Below are 17,771 nucleotides of genomic sequence, written 5' to 3'. Positions count from 1 at the left end.
ACTGCCAGAGTTAAGACTTCTTTCCCAACCCAGTACCCTTGTCTAGTGTAGTCATAAACCACCTGTTAACTGTTCACAGTAGTCAATCAATATCTTGTTTACCACTTTTTACGTCTTTTTTTTTAGATAAAATAAATGTTGGTTCAACACTAAAATTATGCCAACACTATCAATCATTTATATACTCCCCAGTATGGTTATCTTTCAACGTTAGAGCATGAAGTGAATGTGCGTGGGAGCACAATGGCTTCATAGTACACTATGGATTAGTAGAAGAGGTCTCCCAAACATCTGTGTCTGCAGTCAAAGCTGAGAGAGTCAAACCTCCCTACATAATGTAAATAATGAGCATGTACCTTCCAAGACACCCTTGTATGAGGGTGTAAGAATAGTACCTTTCCGCAATAGCTAGTGAACCAAAGGCACTGCTCACTCTTCCACGTGAGCCTCACAGATTAACACACACAGTAAACATTTTTTTGTTAGTTACAACCGACTCTAATTTGCGTTTCACAACATCTCACATACAGAGCGACCATATGGACAGAAGTAAATTATACAACATCATCAAGACACTACAGAAACAAACCGTTTGCGCACTGGAGACTTGCTGGAAAACTGTGATGCATTGCTGTGCAGCACAACCGTTCTCTTCAACAATGAATGTCGTGACATCAACTGCTGGATTTCTTTGATGACGTTTGGTGCTGCTCTCTATACAATACAATGAGTAAACAAAAATTATAGCAGTACAGCTTCTCACACACGCTAAGACATGGCTTATATTGTTGACGTTGGCACACCTGCAACGCAAATTATAATTAGTAGAGAGGAGGAGGATATGCCAGGATAATGACGACATGATTACGATCTCCTAGTATGGAGATATGTTTTGTAATTAACATCTTTGGGAAATTACTAGACCGATAGAATTTATCTAACTGAAATTCAGTAAATGATTAATAATTTTTACAATACTTACAGGACGAAAGAGATCATACCATCAAACGGTAGAGATTATTAGTGAACGGTGACTGAACTACTCAAATGTATCTCATAGTAATTAATGAACCTGTAGGGCACTTTGTAACTGAACTTTAATTACAAATCAGCATATCATTTGATACAAGAATGTATCACATAGTGATTAATTAACCTGTAGGGCACTTTGTAACTGAACTTTAATTACAAATCACTATATCATTTGATACAAGAAACTATACAATATGTTAGCAGGTGTTTGCTGGCAAACGTATTTACATAACACATGCAACATTTAACTTTTGGGGTTTATACATTTTATTGTGGTTTTGAAATAAGTGTTTAGTAATTAGCATAGTTCTTCTCGTAATTTACAAAATATTGATCTTATATTAATTCTGGTTACGGCAATGGAAACGGCACGAAAATTGTTTTAAGGGTGTGGGGCCATACTCATTTTTGTGGTAATAATTTACAGCACACAGATCATAAACTGATTTTCAGCACTACAACGGAACCTCACGTTTGTTTAAAATTAAATTCTGGGCGAACTACTGCACGTACTGTTAAGTCTGAGGTATCATATTTGTTTAGAATTTTAGGGTGCAACTAATGGTGTCTTCAGACGTTCCATAACACTCAACTGTAAAAGTTGTATATACGGCTGTTGGTAACATGAAATCATTGTCACGTGGATGCAGCGTGTTTCTGTGGAGGGAATAGCGGAAACCTTAAACGCATGGCGACCGCCTTAATCTTTCGCGGTCTTTGTTTTGCATTTGAAGACATAGAACCCTACATGTCTCAGCGGTAATCAAGCTGCAAGTTTTCAGGGATATTTATTTTTGCGTCATCTCTCAGGACACTCTCTAATATTTTGCATGGGTTCATTGGGGACTAAGGGTTCTTCTGTAGAGATCACGCCTCTAGTTATTTTCTCTGGTTGTTCAGGAGATCTTGTAATTTTGCGTGTGAAGTTGACGTGGGCTCTGAATTAGTTGCACTGATTCTGATTTCAGTTCAGTTAACCAATGGGGCTCTGATTATTTTGTGATACAGATCGGGATTTAGGATTGATGAATCCATTGTTGGTTGAAATTCTATTTATTTGAGTTAGTATGGGGTTTAGCGTAGGTAAATTTTCAGCTGTGAACGCTACCTGTGTATTCCAGCTATTGTAGTTATTTATTTTGTATAGTGTGTTCACTTGCCACAAAATGGGGACTCGAGAAAATTTCAGTCCAACTAATCACGTAGTTGTTGGTCACCAGCTAAAGTAGTATTGTGAGAATGCCTGAACAAAACCCCCTATTATTTAAAATTTAACAACAGTAGTTGGCATTGTTATTCAATACTGGATGCCCCTCTATTCAGTCTAACAGTAAATTGTTTATCTAAATAATACATCAGAGACATGGTAAGTGGTTTATTTTTTATTGTAAATATGACCAATATTAGACTAAGGCTGTCTTATCCCCAGAACAGAATACGAGGAGCCAAATCAGAGTCTTTTATACTGTTTTTCTTCCGAGCACTTCGGCACAGATTTCTGTCAAGTCCTTCGTCACAGCAACCCCTTCTGGGAAAAATACCTAACATCCCTGCATGAAGGTGGGATGAGGCGTAGGCTCTAAGCCAGTGCCACGTCAAACTTGGAGTATAACGATGTAGTCAACTGTGGAATGCACATGAATAATAATAATAATTATTATTATTATTATTATTAATTTCTTAATGACGCCTCCATTTGTTCAGATTTTGCTTCAGAAGCCCACAAGAAATTAATATCAAGCACACAAAATGCTCCCAGTTGTTGACAAAAGTGTAATCAAGCGATCCACCATAGAAAGTGACCGAATTTCAAACACTACTGAAAATCTGTGAGCATCACAAAATTCTGAACACCGAGAGGTGGCGAATCTCAGAATTTGGTAGCAGTTAGAGTTCTGAGACACAATCATAAAAGAAAACTGCTTCCAAGTAAGTTAAACTTTACGGAGTATAGCTTGCTGTATTAGTAGCAGTAGTGTTAAATGAGTAGAAGTTTAATCCGTTTGCAAAAAATACTTGGACCAGATTAACTGACGATGAGACGGTAATTGTTGCAGAACATACTTCTAGCTGTCTGTGGACTTGTCTGTAGACGTATCTTAGAGCACCAGAAGAGATTCACATCAGTCGACCAGGAACATTCAAGGTCTTCTGAAATGTCAGAGGAAATTTTATCAGCGCCAACAGGCCAATAGGGAATAGATGGAGAAAATTATAATTTCATATGTGACATACAGTACCACATTACCAGCGAAACTGCCATAAAAGGTTTTTCTAAGAATTTCCTACATAAAAGTCGATAGTCTCCGTAATTGCGGTATTTGCTGTTATATTTTGCTAATATTTAGGCATTGGACTGATTGACTTCTAAAAGGACTTATGAGTGTAGATCACATTGATTGATAACAATGACTGTGTGCCTTATCTAATGCAAGCATTACAAGATTTCTTCAGCAAATTACATACAATTATTTCACGGCAGATAGATAAGAGAAATTCTAACTTTCGTAATTTAGTGTTATATTTATAACTGGCAAACATGTTTTGTTTGATCATGCTAGATATCATCGGAAGTCAATAATATAATGAAAATAATTAATCATATTTGAGAAGGCATCTGTAGAGATACTTACGAGCTAATTTAAAGTATCTGCCTATTTACACGAGGGTTGGAAGTTTAATAGTTGCAACTACTTACTTACAGGTCGAACAAAATAGATACGTGTTTCAAAGTCTTACTTACCTTCAGAATAGACACCAGCATTGTGTAGAACCCGTTGCCAGCGATGTGGAAGTCTTAGGTTACTCTTAGCAGTGCCAGTTGTGTTGACAGTGCGAGCGGCGCGGTCTATTGAGCGACGAATTTGTAGCAGTTCTGAAGCGAATGCCGTGAAGTGCTCCCTTCAGTTTAGAGATCGAGCTGAGCTTACGAGGGCTTAAGGGGCTCCGGAACGCCCTATACTTGCAATGTTAAAATAACGCTTATAAATTACATCTTTCCTCATAAAGTATTTGAGGTAGGAAGTTGAACTTTTTACAGATTATTTACTGGAATATGGGCTACAACTTAACACAGGGATTTTACAAAATTTTAGTTCAGTTATTAAAGATGATTTTTTTCAATTGTAATGAAAATTCACAACATTTTTTGCAATTTTTTATTTATATATTCAAAATTATACAGTTTTTTGGAAAAAGGCTGTGTTAAATTATGCAGAAGGTACTGTGTAACATTTACAGAAAGTTTGAAACAAATATGTTTGGAAGATCCTTAGAAAACATGTAATTAATATGAGAAAATAAAAGTTTTGGGAATCGAGCGACAAAGATTGGATTAACTTTTTAGTGCATTCCAGGTCCATAGGATGGATTATCTTCATCCTCTGCAAACTCCTCCTCCAGCTTCCTCTTGTTCCTCCTCCTGTTTACTCTGGCTTGTATTTCTAGACTCTTTACAGCCCTGTCTGCAGCCCGAAGGCGTTCCTTGTCTAAAGCAAGCATCGCTGTGTTCGTAGATTTTGCTACCATTTTCTTCAGTTGCAGTTACTGCAACACTGTTCCAAAAGGTGGTCATGTATGAACACTTATCACATTTCAGTTGTATTTCACTAGCAAGTCCTACGTGCTTTATTATGGAGAGTTCCCGACCAACTTCACTACAATGAATACATCTTACACAGTTTGAAAAAATTCCTTTGAGAACCGACATATCAAATATTTCATTCACATCCGATTCGCCCATAAAACATTCATAGTTTTCACTCATTGAACCAAGCTTCTTCTGTGAAGTATTTTCTTTCCCACTTTGACCGCTATGGGCAGGTGTACTTGAGAGGTTAGGTTCACTCACTTGGTTATCGTCTTTATTGTTTACAGTAATAACACATACCTTTGGCTTTCCAACATTTCTCCTTTTCTTAAAAGCCTTCAGAGGATTTCTAATAACTTTACTTTTACTCATTATTATACTTCAACAAAACAGAGACTCAAGAAACAGAATTAATTACGTATATTTTCGAGATAACGACATAGTAAATAAACATGAAACAATCGACAATCACACCAGCGATATATATTGAACCATCACAGGTTAGCCACAACACATACTTTATCTCACATCACTAAAACGTACCTGATGAACACGGACGTTAATAATAACACCATTTGACAGCAGTTTAACAGCGCCACAGTGGGTCACGCCCATGTAGAACACATTTCAAAAAAAATTTAAAAATAGTTGTAGTCTTCGGAATTGAATAAATTATACATCTATTAAAAGGTAATAGTCTGCAGATTCAGAAAATGCAAAAAAGGGAAAAATTGAAATTTTCATGATTTTGAGCCTTTCCGGAGCCCCGTAAGTCAGAGGAGTGAAGTAGGTGGTATAGCACTTAGCAGCCACAAAAGTCAAACAAATTAGTAACTGCTTGCGCTGTACATGCTTCAGCATTGTCCTGCAAAATGAGGGTCCGGTCCTACAGAAAGTGTCATCACTTCTGTCCCTAAGCTGGTCGCAGGTTGTGTACCAAAAATGAACCGCAGAGAGACAGAAGTGATGACACTTTCTGCAGGACCTAACCATCATTTTCCAGGACAATCCTGAAGCATGTACAGTGCAAGCAGTTACTAATTTGTTTGACTTTTGTGGCTGCTAAGTGCTATACCACCTACTTCACACCTCTGACTTAAGCCCTCGTAAGCTCAGCTCAATCTCTAAACTGAAGGAAGCACTTCACGGTATTGGCTTCAGAACTGCTGCAGATTCGTCGGGCAATAGACCGCGCCGCTCGAACTATTAACACAACTGGCAGTGCTAAGAATATCCCACGACTTCCACATCTTTGGCAACGGGTTATACACAATGCTGGTGACTACGACTACTTTGAAGGTCAGTAAAACTTGGAAACACGTATCTGTTTTGTACGAGCTCTAAATAAATAGGTGCCACTATTAAAGTTCCAGCCATTTTAAATATATGGTTGTGTATTGTTACACTTACAATAAATTTTAGGTCCTTTTCATGTATCCATGTTTCTTCTGTATGTACTAGACACACATAATACAGGTTTCCGCATTATAGCTCGAATTCAAACATTTCACTGCATATAACCAACTGTGTTTCATAATTAATGTGGTCTTACTCACTTTCTGTAGGGATGACAGATGCATCACATGAGCTGCAGTTGGTGAGAATAAAGTGGTGTGTTGTAGTACGGACTGAGGAAGGGATGATGATATACTAATGAGTATGTGTGTGTTTGTTATTTTTTACATTACAGTATAGATTAGTGACAATATTTTTGTCTGCTGCTATTTTCTTTGTCATTTAGCCTATTTATATTTTTATTTGTGTACTTCTCCATTAAGTTCTCCCTGATGAGTGAGAATTCCCCTTCTTTTTTGTTATTGTATATGAATGCCAAGTCTGATTTTATCCTGGTGTTGTGATGAAGCCGGCCACGGTGGCCGAGCAGTTCTTGGCGCTTCAGTCCGGAACCGTGCGACTGCTACGGTCGCTGGTTCGAATCCTGCCTCGGGCATGGATGTGTGTGATGTCCTTAGGTTAGTTAGGTTTAAGTAGTTCTAAGTTCTAGAGGACTGATGACCTCAGATGTTAAGTCCCATAGTGCTCAGTGCCATTTGAACCATTTTATTGTTGTGATGAATTTGTTTTGGTAGGTATTATTTATGTCTGGTACGGGTACATCCACTCTACAGTACGTTTATACGCCTTTTGTACCTGATATTAAAATTTCCTGCAGTCATCACAATATATAATTATATGAGATTTTCACTGTGTTGCGGAGAGTGCCGGACCGAGACTCGAACTCGGGACCTATGCCTTTCGCGGGAAAGTGCTCTACCAACTGACCTATCTGCCAAGAAGGTTCATTTATTCCTGACCTATTGCATTTATTTACCACTTCTGTCTGAGCTTGTAGTTTCTTTTATTTCGTGCTACTTTTCTAGAAATATACGTAAATTTATTGCTTTTCCAGATGTTACTAATCTTGTGTGAGTTGATTGTGGTATGAAACGGCGTCCCACTTTGTGTCTCTGTTAGGGGATGCGCTTTCTGGTGAGCAGTAGGTGTTACTGCTACATGTGGACTGTTCCCGGGTTCGATTCCCGTCGGGGTCAGGGATTTTCTCTGCCTCGTGATGACTGGGTGTTGTGTGATGTCCTTAGGTTGGTTAGTTAGGTTTAAGTAGTTCTAAGTTCTAGGGGACTGATGACCATAGATGTTAAGTCCCATAGTGCTCAGAGTCAGTCAGTTACATGTGGACATATCTGGAATGTCTATGATTAGGCTGACATAAATTTTTATTTCCATTTCAGTGGCGTTGTATGACTTTTTTACTGTTCTGTGCTATGCTCATAATCACATTTAGGTCTTCCTGATACGTCTTTTGCTTACAGGTTTTCTCAGTATATTGGGTCTGATGGCTTCCAGATTTTTAGGTTGAAGATGATTTTGGTTCTTCAGTATTGTCGTACCTATAGATGTTTCTTTACCACAATGTGGAAGCTTTCTCTGTTGTTAGATATTGCGGTTTTGTGGTTCAGGTAGTGTATTGTTTCTTCCGTTTCTACTTCCATGGTAAATTGTATACCACGTTGTATATTATGTACCTCCATGTGCAAACCGTCTATACATTCCTCTGGTTCATCTAGTAGGCAAATTATATCGTCCACGTATATTTGCCAATAGCATTTTATTTCTGTAATTTCCGTAAAAATATTTTTCAGTGTGATTCACTTGGATATTTGCAAATTTTTTTCGATTTCTCGTTCCATTAGGAGCTCTTCCTTTTGTAAATCGAATGAACCGTTACAGTGAAAGTAGGTGTTCTCAGTGACTAACTATGGAATTTTATCAGCTCTTTAGTCGTCTTTGGCCCTCTGGACTCCCTGTCAGTGGTTCTTTTACAATGTTCATCGTGGATTGGTGTTGAAATTTATTTCAAATCAAAATGTATCAGGTTTCCTATTTGTAGGATGTGTGTACGTTTTTTTATCTACTAAATGGGGCATTTTCAACTTCTTTTGTCCACTAGTTTGTAATTTTAAGCTAATCATTTCTGGTTGAACTTTGAAATGTAGTATGTGGCACCAACAATTCTGGAATTTAGGACTTATCTCATGTAAATATTTTGTTTCTGTATTGTTGGTGTTTTAGACTTTTTAAGCACTGGAGCTGCCCTTTTTTACTACGTTTTGTTTCTTTCTTTTAGTATTATTAATGAGTTTTTCGGTCTCATTTGAAATCTGTTCGATAGATGAAAGCTTAGTCCTTCATCATTATTTTTCTACAATAATGTTGTCTTCCTTTCATTTATGTATTTTATTTATCGATGAGCACTACAGGTTTACATTTTCTGCTTTAGTAGCTATTTCCCCAACTCTCTTTCGACTCCACCCCACATCCCTACGTGTTTTCTGTGTTTTCATCATTGTTAATTTGACTGTTAGTGCTTCCTTGTTATGTTTCTTTCAGTTTCTGTGTGTTTTCTTGTTTTTGATGAAGTCAGTTTCCTTTTTCGGTTTCAGTTCCCGATGACGTAGCACTATCCACCATCCAGATTTCGTAACCTGTTGACAAGTGGGTAAGCAAACTACCTAAGAAACTCTGCTGCCGGGTGCTGGAATGTTGGTGGCATGGCATGGTGCAAGACTCCAGTCCACAACAGCGGTGAGATGAATTTCCACATGCCATTGCAAAACGCTGCCCTTGGTCACTTACATGAGTGAAGGTGATGCTCTGTAACAACGAAATTAACCCTTCTGCTGCTACAGAAGTCCTCTTTGCATTCTGTGCCGAAGCGGCTTTTATTGTGGCTGTACTACTCGCCAAATAATGGTACCTGTGCTCTGCTCGACTAAAATACTAGTCATCCGATTCTTCGAAAACAATTGTCCGAAAGACTTAGATTTTTGCACATCTTTCAGTCAGATAAATAACTAAATTCCGTTTCGTTGTCCTTTACACTTACTGCGTTGAATCAAAATAAGTAAAATATTCCACAAACTAACAGCGATGGAGAGCCTAAGGCAGCAGACGATTATAATAGTGGGGAAATTGATGATCTAACTTGGAATGAAGTGGAAGAAGCCATAAAGAGGATGAAAGGGGGCAAGGCACCAGGTTGGGACGAAGTAACAGTGGATATGATACGAGCAGCAGGAGAAGTAGGAACCCAGTGGCTATACAGAGTGCTGAGGGTGGTGTGGAAGGAGAACAGAATTCCTGAGGATTGGAAGAAAGGAATTATAGTCCCGATCTTCAAGAAAGGGGATAAAAGGAGATGTGAGAACTACAGAGGAATCACCCTGCTATGCCACTGTGGAAAAATCTATGAAAAGATGCTGGAGAAGAGAATAAGAAGCAGTATTGAAAGTAGACTGCAAGAGGAGCAGTACGGTTTCAGACCGGGAAGATCAACAACGGACCTCATATTTGCGGTAAGGCAACTGCAGGAAAGGCACTATGAGTACGGGAAGGACTTAATCATGGCCTTTTTGGATATTGAGAAGGCGTATGACAGTATCTGTAGGGACAAGCTCTGGGATGTGCTGAACGCAAAAGGGATAGATGAAGAGATTACACGAAAAGTCAGAAAAATGTATGAGGGAAGTGAGAGTTGTGTGAAAGTGGGGAGGGAACGTACTGCATGGTTCAAGCTGGAAAATGGGCTGCGACAGGGAAGTGCACTTTCGCCTTTATTGTTTATTATTGTTATGGATGAAATCCTACAGCAAGTATCAGATGCAATTGGAGATCATAAAATGAAAGCAGTGCTTTTTGCCGATGACCTGATGTTATGGGGAAATTGCGTGAAGGAGGTGCAAGAGCAGTTAGATGCATGGGAGGCAACGGCAGCACAATATGGAATGCATTTCTCTGCAAAGAAAAGTGAAATAATCGTCACAACAAGGAAGAAGAATAGGCCAAATGTGGATATAACTTGTGGAGGGGAAAAACTACAAGTGGTAGAGAACTTCAAGTACCTGGGAAGCGTGATTGAAAGTAAGGGGGGAAACGCAATGGAAATAAATGAAAGGTGCAGAAAAGCAGGGCAGTTCTACAAATGCATTAGGGGGCTTATTTGGAGCAAGGAGGTGCCACAGAAATCCAAGGGAATTATATACCGAACCTACTTTGTCCCCATATTGACATACGGAAGTGAGACATGGGTAATGCACAAAAGCGACAAAAGTAGAATACAGGCTAGTGAAATGAAGTTCCAGAGGAGCAGGTTGGGTGTAACAAGACGAGACAGATTGCGAAATTTGTATGTGAGGGAAAGACTAAAGGAGGAACCAGTACAGGACAGGATAGAAAAATCAAGACTGCAGTGGTATGGACACATGAAGAGAATGGATGAGGGAAGAATTCCAAAGAGGATGTTTGATCTGCAACTGGAGGGGAAGAGGCCCAGAGGAAGACCAAGAGATAGATGGGTGAAGGGAGTGAAGGAATGTGTGATGAGAAGAGGAGAGAACTGGACGAAGGTAGAAGAGGGGGAATGGTGGAAAGACAGAACACGATGGAGAGGCTTGTGTTCCCGACAGACCCAGCCAGTGGCTGGAAACTGTCCAAGATGATGATGATGATTCCACAAAATTTTTGAGATTTTGCAGCGGCAAAATGCATTGTGTGAAGTTTGCGTATGATTGACGTTGGTTTATACATTGCAGGAAATTAAAACTAGATAAGATATGGACATTTTATTTAAACCTGAGAGCAGAACAATACTTCTTTTCACTCTCGAGTTACTGGATTTTACATCTGAAGGATGGACGCGCGTGACGCGCCCATTAACGTCTTTGCGCATCGCGAATCATGTGGGCATAAAAATCATTATATCTGATAAATGATTCAACGTACAGAAACGAGATTTTTGAAAATGATAACATCCAGTGAGCCACATATGTTGTGCAATAAATACTCGACCCCCCATGAACCATGGACCTTGCCGTTGGTGGGGTGGCCTGCGTGCCTCAGCGATGCAAATAGCCGTACCGTAAGAGCAACCGCAACGGTGGGGCATCTGTTGAGATGCCGGACAAATCCGGTGTTCCGGAAGACATCCAGTAGACTTTTCAGTAGTTTCAGGGGTCACAGTCTGGATGATTGACTAAACTGGCCTTGTAAAATCGACCAAAACAGCATTGCTGTGCTGCTACTGCGAACGGCTGAAAGCAAGGGGAAACTACAGCTGGAAATTTTCCCGAGGGCATGCAGCTTTACTGTACAGTGAAATGATGATGGCGTCCCTTTGGTTTTAATATCCCGCAGCTAAAACAGTCCCCCATTTGGATCTCCAGGCGGGAATTACTCAAGAGGACGTTATTATCAGGAGAAACAAAACTGCCGTTCTACGGATCAGAGCGTGGAATGTCAGATCCCTTAATCGGGCATGTAGGTTAGAAAATTTAAAAAGGGAAATGGATAGGTTAAAGATAGATATATTGGGAATTAGTGCAGTTCTGTGGCAGGAGGAACAGGAATTCTGTTCAGGTGAACACAGGGCTATAAATACGAAATGAAATAGGGGTAATGCAGGAGTAGGTTTAATAATGACAAAAAATAGGAACGCGGATAAGCTACTACGAACTGCATAGTGAACGCATTATTGTAGCCAAGATAGACGTCCAGCCCACGCGTACCACAGTAGTACTGGTTTATATGCCATCTAGCTCCTCAGATGGTGAAGAGATTGAAGAAATGTACGATGAGATAAAAGGAGTTTTTCACATAGGCAAGTGAGACGAAAATTTAATAGCCATGGGGGACAGGACTTCGAAAGTAGGAAAATAAATAGAAGGAAAAGTAGTTAGTGAATATGGACTGGGGGTAGGAACTAAAAGAGGAACCTAACTGGTAGAGTTTTGCTCAGAGCACAACTTAATCACAGCTAACACTTGGTTTAAGAGTCATGAAAGAAGGGTGTATACGTGGAAAAGACCTGGATACAGCAGAATATTTCAGATTGCTTGTATAATGATAAGACAAACATTTAGGAACAATGTTTCAAGACATTTCCAGTGGCAGATGGGCACTCTGACCAAAATGCATTGGTTATGAACTGTAGATTAAAACTGAAGAAACAGCAGAAAGGTAGAAATATACGGAGATAGGACCTGGATAAATAAAAGATCTAGTGGTTGTAGAGAGCTTCAGAGAGAGAATTAGGGAACGATTGACAAGAACAGGGGAAGAGAATACAGTAGAAGAAGAATGAGTATCTTTGACAGATGAAATAGTGAAAGCAGCAGAGGATCAAGTAGTTAAAAAGACGAGGTCTAGTAGAAATACTTGGATAACACAAGCGATACTGAATTCCATGGATGAAAGGAGAAAATATAGAAATGCACTGCATAAACAAGCGAGCGGGAATACAAACATATCAAGAATGATATCGGCAGAAAGTGCAAAATGGCTATGCGGGAATGGCTAGAGGACAAATGTAAGTAAGTAAAAGCAGATATCACTGGGGCTAAGATAGATGTCGCCTGCCGAAAAGTTAAAGGTACTTTCGGAGAAAGGAGAACCACCTGTATGAATATCAGGAGCTCGGATGGTAAACGAGTCCTAAGCACAGAAGGGAAAGCCGAAAGGACGAAGGAGTATATAGATGATCTAAACAAGGGCGATATACTTGATGGCAATATTAATGAAATGAAAGAGGACGTAGATGAAGATGAAATGGGAGATATGATACAGCATGAAGAATTTAATTGAGCACAGAAAAACCTAAGTCGAAACAAGGCATCGGAAGTAGACAACATTCCGTCAGAACTATTGATCAAACGTTCCATCAGGTGGATAAGATGTATGAGACAGGCGAAATACCCTCATACTTCAAGAAGAATATAATAATTTAAATTCCAAAGGAAGTAGGTACTGACAAGTGCCAAAATTACCGAACTATCAGTTTGATAAGTCACGGTTGTAAACTACTAACACGAATTCCTTATAGACGAATGGAAAAACTGGTAGAGGCCGACCTCGGGGAAGATCAGTTTGGATTTCGTAGAAATGTAAGAAAACGCAGGCAATACTGACCCTACGACTTATCTTAGAAGCTAGCTTAAGGAAAGGCAAACCTATGTGTATAGTGTTTGGAGACTTAGAGATAGCTTTTGATAATGCTGAACCGAAGACTCTCTTTCAAATTCTGAAAGTGTCAGGTATAAAATAGAGGGAGCGAAAGGCTATTTACAATTTGTACAGAAACCAGCAGGGAGTTATAAGAGTCGAGGGGCATGAAGGGGAAGCAATGACTGAGAAGGGAATGATACAGGGTTGTAGCCTATTACCGATGTTATTCAATATGTTCATTGAACAAGCAGTATAGGAAACCAAAGAAAATTTTGGAGCAGGAATTATAGCCCAGGGAGAAGAAATAAAAACCTTGAGGTATGCGGATGACATTGTACATAATTCTGTCAGAGACAGCTAATGACTTGGAAGAACAGTTGAACAGAATGGGAATTGTATTGAAAGGAGGATATAAGATGAACATCAACAAAATCAAAATGAGGATAATGGAATGTTTGTTGTTGTTGTGGTCTTCAGTCCAGAGACTGGTTTGATGCAGCTCTCCATACTACTCTGTCCTGTGCAAGGTTCTTAGTCGAATTAAATCAGGTAATGCTGAGGGAATTAGATTAGGAAGCGAGACACCTAAAATAGGTCATGAATTTTGCAATATGGGTAGAAAAATAACTGAGGATTGTCGAAGTTGACCAGATATAAAACGTGGACTGGCAACAGCAAGGAAAGCGTTTCTGTAGAAGAGAAATTTGTTGACATCATGTATAGACTTGAGTGTCAGGAAGTCTTTTCTGTTGACATCATGTATAGACTTGAGTGTCAGGAAGTCTTTTCTGAAAGTATTTGTATGGAGTGTAGCTATGTACCGATGTGCCTGGCGGGGTGGCGGAGCGGTTCTAGGCGCTTCAGTCTGGAACCGCGAGACCGCTACGGTCGCAGGTTTGAATCCTGCCTCGGGCATGGATGTGTGTGATGTCCTTAAGTTAGTTCGGTAAGTAGTTCTAAGTACTAGGGGACTGATTACCTCAGATATTAAGTCCCATAGTGCTCAGAGCCATATGTACCGATGTAAACATGGACGATAAACAGTGTAGACAAGAAGAGAATACAAGGTTTTGAAATGGTGTCCTGTAGAAGAATACTGAAGATTAGATGGGTAGATCACGTACATAACTTGCCTAGAAGAAGGGATCGGTTGACAGGATATATTCTGAGGCATCAAGCAGTCACCATATCAGTCCCTGAGATCAATACACTAAGCAGATTCAGAAGGATGCTGGTTTCAGTTGTTACTCGGAGATGAAGAGGCTTGCACAGGAGAGAATAGCATGGTGAGCTGCATCAAACGAACCTTTGGACTAAAGACCACAACAACAAATACTAGAAACGTTTATATTCAGCGGGATGTGGAAGTAACTCGTTCACAGCAGTCTGATTGGGGACTCAGGACGCATTAGGATGTCCATATCACTTCTAGTGGCACCACGGTTTAAGATGAAAAAGGTTAGCTTCACTGCAATATTTCAGAGAGCAGAAGTTACAGCCAGGCGCTGACCTGTTGACAGTAAGGTACGCTACCAGCGGTTGTGAAGTAGAATGGAGGCTACTGGGCCGTAGACCCGCTGAAATGAGTAAACACAAAGGTTTTCAAGGAGCAAGTTATGGACAGAAGGAGCTCACTGGCCAAACCCAGGTGCTATGAGTACATGAAACGGACCAGCAAGTTAGGAAAACAGAGGTGCACAGCTGCGGATAAACAGGCGCCAGTTCACTAACAAAGCATTCAAGTGCGACAGCTCTCCTGGACGATGGGGCGTGTCACACCACTGGCTACACACAGCAGCAGATAGGGCGTCAGCGTTCAACTCTTTGGCAGGTCATTGGTTCGACGCTCTGAGAGCAATGCGGGGTCCACAGCCAGCCAGTGGCAGGCCACGCCATAGCTCACTACTGCGGGCAGTCGTGTTGGCTCTCAACACACACCGGGGGCATCCCGAGGCAAGGGCCACAAATTTGGACGCCAGATAGCGGGTGCTTGTTGTCGCTGCGATCTTAGTCTCGCAGGCGAGGAAGCACGCCGCGGGCTGCCTTGCAGCTCTCAGCGGACAACACTGAGGCAGCAGGGGCGAAGACTGCTGAGTCGACTGCTGGCGCGTCCTGACCGTCATCACAACTCTGCCGCCATTCAAGGCCGACACACAGCACGGCGTTGCACGGGTCACTGAGGCAGCCATTCCACACCAAGCTATTTCGCAGACAGGAAAGTGGTGTCCTCAGCATTGTGGGACCTAGTGATGCAGACCGAGAGGAACAGGGGCACTGTAGCTGGAGATAATAAATTACTTGGGAAACTTGGACGAGTTTTAATACGGTGCACCCTGACAGTTTCCATCTTCATCCAAAATTCCTCTACACACTGTAGAAAAATCCAAGCGATGTGTGTATTCATGTCCACAACACCAGGGGAGCGGCACAGTAGGATATCTAAACACGCCACCAGTAGTGACACCGCTAGAGAGAGCAATTGTAAGTACTTGGTTCTCAGACGAGAGCATCACGTTATGTTTGACTACTGTCAACGCCATAGAAGCAAACCATTAGTCCCATGTGGGCCAAGCAGCTTCAGCTATGTCCAGCAGCGTCATCAATGAGCCACTGATCTACAAGCCGCTACTAGACTAGGTGGTTCCAAGTACTGAGGCAGTGCCACCAAGTGACATCCTCTTCTTGGATCTCTTCACCCAGTAATCTGGGCACCCCCAACGGCTCCTAGGTTGGGAGCCTGTTTGCGCACACGCATGTCCAGCTACTGAAAGTAGTTGGCCATTCAACGTATGGTACCACCTAACAAAAGCCTTGTAACCCATCTGCAAGACTGCACCAGTTGCTGCTACTTTACCTAGGCAGCAAACAGTTTACTCATACTCCTGGAGCAGAGAGCGCCCCCATGTCCTACGCTGCCTAATGACTGTTGCCAAGGAAAGTACACATGTCACCGATCTTCTGTCACCAATGCTTGTGTGAGCATGTGGAAAACAGGATCTATACAGGGTGTTACAAAAAGGTACGGCCAAACTGTCAAGAAACATTCCTCACAAACAAATAAAGAAAAGATGTTATGTGGACATGTGTCCGGAAATGCTTAATTTCCATGTTAGAGCTCATTTTAATTTTGTCAGTAACGTGATCAAATTGTAAATTTTCACAATCAACATGTGTGGGCTAACGAGAATCTGCACGCAATTGTGCAATCAAGTCATCAACACAGATTTTCTGTGAACGTTTGGGCAGGCATTGTTGGTGATGTCTTGATTGGGCCCCATGTTCTTCCACCTACGCTCAGTGGAGCACGTTATCATGATTTCATACGGAATACTCTACCTGTGCTGCTAGAACATGTGCCTTTACAAGTACGACACAACATGTGGTTCATGCACGATGGAGCTCCTGCACATTTCAGTCGAAGTGTTCGTACGCTTCTCAACAACAGTTTCGGTGACCGATGGATTGGTAGAAGCGGACCAATTCCATGGCCTCCACGGTCTCCTGACCTCAACCCTCTTGACTTTCATTTATGGGCACATTTGAAAGCTCTTGTCTACGCAACCCCGGTACCAAATGTAGAGACTCTTCGTGCTCGTATTGTGGACGGCTGTGATACAATACGCCATTCTCCAGGGCAGCATCAGCGCATCAGGGATTCCATGCGACGGAGGCTGGATGCATGTAATCTCGCTAACGGATGACATTTTGAACATTTACTGTAACAAAGTGTTTGAAGTCACGCTGGTACGTTGTGTTGCTGTGTGTTTCCATTCCATGATTAATGTGATTTGAAGAGAAATAATAAAATGAGCTCTAACATGGAAAGTAAGCATTTCCGGACACATGTCCTCATAACATATTTTCTTTCTTTGTGTGTGAGGAATGTTTCCTGGAAGTTTTGCCGCACCTTTTTGTAACACCCTGTAGAATGTAATTCATAATTGTGCAATTCCGTCTCACCACTCACTGTTGTGCTGGTAGTATGCAACCCATCATCCTGCATTCCATATCATTGGACAAAAGGGAACATTCTGTCATTTGATGGTGTCTGCATCCCTGATACCATTACACCTCAGTAGTCGAGCATTTAAATAGTAGTTTTAGTTTTCTCTTCTTGTCCTACGGTATGTTATGTATCTATTGTGATGTCCATAATGTTTGAATTTGTGAAATCATCCTTGTTAATGTCATATTTAAATCCTTTACCTAATTTTTTTTTGGTTGACTTAGTTCTTTGACATAAACAGAAATAAAACATTGCAAATTCATAGACTGGAGGACCTTGTATAATATAATTACAATATTGCAGGTCATTTGCTAGAAGCAGTTACCTCAATAAAAGATCTATGGGTATGCATACGGAGTCGTGTGAAAGGGAACGATCACGTAAAATTAATCGCAAGTAACAGGGGTGCTAGACTTAGATTCATCAAAAGAATCATGAGGAAATGTAAGTAGAGGGCTACCTTCATTCTACCCCTCTTCATTGTTGCCAAATGTATTCAAGATGGTGTCGATGACATCATCCAAGATGACGGCCTGTAGACTTGGCAACAGCGCATGACGTCATCCAAGATGGCGGCTGTGACGTCATTCAAGATGGTGGATTTTGGCTGAATGATAGGTCACTTGG

This window comes from Schistocerca piceifrons, chromosome X (genome assembly GCF_021461385.2).
Source record: "Schistocerca piceifrons isolate TAMUIC-IGC-003096 chromosome X, iqSchPice1.1, whole genome shotgun sequence".
In the NCBI taxonomy this organism is placed as follows: Eukaryota; Metazoa; Arthropoda; class Insecta; order Orthoptera; family Acrididae; genus Schistocerca; species Schistocerca piceifrons.
This window is presented reverse-complemented; position numbering follows the sequence as displayed.